Source organism: Empidonax traillii, unplaced genomic scaffold (assembly GCF_003031625.1).
Source record: "Empidonax traillii isolate 1590-97213 ecotype Southwest subspecies unplaced genomic scaffold, ASM303162v1 scaffold832:size729604, whole genome shotgun sequence".
Lineage (NCBI taxonomy): Eukaryota > Metazoa > Chordata > Aves > Passeriformes > Tyrannidae > Empidonax > Empidonax traillii.
The window spans coordinates 52,489-56,112 of record NW_020956025.1 but is presented as its reverse complement, the minus strand read 5'-3'; positions in this window follow the sequence as shown (position 1 = coordinate 56,112).

Genomic DNA, 3,624 nt, shown 5'->3' with positions numbered 1-3,624 from the left:
AACAGGTCTGAGACCTGGGGGATGCCTGGCAGGATGGTGCTCAGCCAGCAGAGCCCGACATCTCCCCATCCAACACAGAACAACAGGGTTGTTTAACAGACTTTGAGATGTTTGCAAGGGGCACTCCTGGCGCTGCAGGTGCTTGGGGACTGCAACCATTTCCAAACAAACTTGGAAAACCTGGGTGCACATCCCCCTGGGAGCGTCGCTGAGGGCTCCAGCAGAAGGATGGATTGGGATGCTGTGAGTGATTCCCACACCTCTGCTGCCTCAGGGCTCCTCCAGGAGCCTTTTCTCCAGGGCTGAACGGAATCACTGGTGTCTCTGAGCTTTAATTTTCCTCTGAATTGGAAGAATAGCCCTTTGAAATTTTCATGAGGGCGGCAGGGAATGGTGAAAGCCGTTTAAAGTGACTGCAGAGACAAATGTCAGCAAGAGGCTCGTGCTGGGGGGGGGGGAGAGCAGCGAGGGAGAGGGCACTGGAATGAAAGGATGAAATGTTTATTTGGGAGTTTGGCAGCCCTGGAAGGGCAACACAGCACGGGCCAGAGGCAGCCTGGGGGCAGACAGTGCTGGGAGCCACAAATGGGCTGGAAAATGCCCCCAGATTTCCTCTCCCTCCCCACCTCCCACCCCTTGCAGGGTGGTTGCCAGCCTGGGAAGGCACAAAGAGGGTTAAACACCCAGGAATGGCCCAAAGCTGTGGAAAACCAGGCAGAGATGTGGTGTGTGAGTCAAGGTGGAGGAGCCACAACCTCGTCAAGAGCACAGGATTGGCAGGCCATTAATCTCAGAGTTACTTGATAACTTCTAAAATGCAATCATGCAATCAGCAGGAACCTGTAATTATTATTTATGTGCGTGGTGCTTACTAAATTACAGCTCTCTCCAAGGCTCTGCGTGGCGAACAAATTAATTCTGCATCGGAAGAGCTTGACCAGAGATCTGTTTGTGTCTGAATTTCACTTGTAAACACTGATGTATGAAACGAAATTCGAGTTTAATTGGCCCTCCCTCCTGCTGAGAAGCACCATTACATTTTTGTTCTGCCTTAGCTGAGCTGCAGAGGGGGGGGGGTAAGTTTGGAGGAGTTTCTCGAGCCCTGATGGTGGGAGATCCATGTGGGCTGGTCCTCGCTCCCCTGAGGTGAGATGGTGTTGATGCCTTCGTGGAGAGCCACCTCCACTCCCTGGGCCTGTGGATTTTGGGGTAGGAAGGAGACAAAAAAAAAAAAAAAAGCCACCAGGGTGCCCGTGGAGCAGCGGGGATGCTGAGCCCACTGAGGTGGGAGGATGCTCCCCTGGGAACTGAGGAAGGGTTGTCCTTTCCAAAAGGTAAACATGCCCCAAAAAAGTCCTTGTGAGAGGGATCCAAGTAGTTTTAATCAAACAAGAACACACACACACCCACAGACACTTCTCCAGCTACGGAAAGCAAAGTCACATCAGCCAGAGCAAACCACCAAGAGGAGAAGGGAAAAACGGGGATGAGAGCACAGGTGCTTCTGTTTGGGTTCCTTTCTTTGGTTTTTTTTTTTTTTTTTTTTCAATTTCCAGCTTCTTTTCCCACCAAATGTAGACCCCTGGCCTTTAGGAAAATCCAAATGGAACGTGTAGCACAATCGTGGTGGGTTTTTCTGGCGACGTCACTTGCGGGGATGATGAAAAAAAAGCTCCCTGGGGCGTCTCCCCTTCGTCAGATCCAGCAGATCTTTATTAATCTGCCAGAGCACCTGGCAGAGAAACCAAGACACAAGAGAAGACACAAGTCTGCTCCTCACAGGAGCAGCTGCAGAACTGGGAGGTGCCAGTTTTCCCCCTGCACAACCCTGGGGGTCTTTTTCTCACCCCTGTGTTGGATTAAGGGCGGTTTCTGGGGCTGTTGGTGATGGATGAACTTGTACAAAGCCTAAAACCTGCCCCATCTGCAGGGTGTGGCCCTCGCTTCAGTGGTCACTGTGTCATCCTGGGAGCTGGTGCTTCTCCCAGTGCTTCACTGGGGGGCAAATGGGATGTTTCTGTTTTAGGTGCACTGGGGATATGCAGGTGGGAAATCCAAGTGAGGAATTTGCTTCAGACAGCTGAATTTCTCAAATGCTTAAAGAAAGAACCCACAGGTTTTTCCCTTTAAAGAGAAAAAAAATAAATAAAAAAAAAGGAAAGATTTTACTCGTTTCTGGTGGTGTATCCTGAGGAAATCCCAGAGCACTGTGGTTTCAAAGCTGCTTAAATCTCCCCAGGGCAGGACACACTTATGCCTGTTCTTTCTTGGGGGGAAACTGAGGCACAGAAGTGTGAAGGGGCTCACACCACACCCTGTAGGGCCCCACTGGAAAAAAAAAAACAACATCCCTGGGATGCAGAGAGCAGACTGGTCCCATAATGCCCTGCTGGCATCTGTCCCCCAGCCAGGCACCCCCAGACCTCCTGTGGGGCAAGGAAAAGGTGGCTCCAAGGATGCAAACCCCTCCACTTGCACCGACCTCTCTGCTCAGCTGCTTTCAGTGACCACGTGGAACAGGGCATGGGGAAGGGGGAGGAAACAGGGAGAATCTGGAGTCCCCAGCATGGGGAGGGAGGGAGGGATGGAGGGGAGGGATGGAGGTTGCTGCTCCTCCAAGGCACTTTAACCCCAGCCTGGGGATGGTTTGGTCCCACCCCCTGTGCAAGAGCGAGGAGCAGCTTTGGCACTGGGCCCACCTGCACAGGGAGAAGCAGGGCAGGGGGAAAGGGGAGCAGAGCCACAGCATGTCCCTGTGGTAGCTGCCTTTGGGGACCTCAGCCACCCCCAACTTTCCACCCCCTGAGCAGGGACACGGAGTCAGCCCGAGGTGGAGGGGCTGTGCAGAGACCTGTGGATCCCTCTGGGCTGGACCACCCCACACAATTACCTAATTCTTGTGCCTCCCTTCAGCCCCAACCCCTCTGTGGGTCCCTGGGACGATCCCTGTGCTCTGTTTGGTCCCCTGCCCTCTCCCACCCCACTGCTCCCCCCCCACCCCAGCCTTGGGGTCAAGGTGAGAAATGACCTGGTCAGACCAAGCAGCAGTTCCAGGACATCTGGGGCAGGGGAAGGGCTCCAGTAACCCCAGTGGCAGAGGTGACCCCAGGGCTCAACTGAGAGCCCCCTCAGGGCTCAAGTGATGCCAGTGGTACAAAACCACAGCCACAAAAAGCAACGTCTGCCATCAGTGCAGGGCTCTCCATCCACCCCCTGCCAACACAGAGGGCTTGGGCCCCTTCAGAGGGTTTTCCAACACAGGCAGCATCCCAGCACGTGCTCACTGGAAGGGCTGCCCCACCTTCCCAGGGATTAGCCCCATCAGCTGTCCCAGCAACGTCCTGGTGTCCTGTCACCTCAAAGAAGCGACGAACTCAAGCGAGGCAGCCACGAGGGGCATCGTGCCCCGGCTGGAGCGGGCAGGGGAGGCCTCTGCGACCTCTCCAGCTTCCTCTGGCTCCTTCTTCCACCCCAGCAGGTCCCAGCGCTGCTAGGGAGGTGACTGAGCAGCCTATCAGCTGTCCTGTCCTGCAGGGCCGGGCAGGAGCTGTGCAGCTCCCCCGCGGTGGCTGCAGCGGGTCCAACCCTCACAGCGGGGGATTCCTCTCCCCCATCCCATCCAGG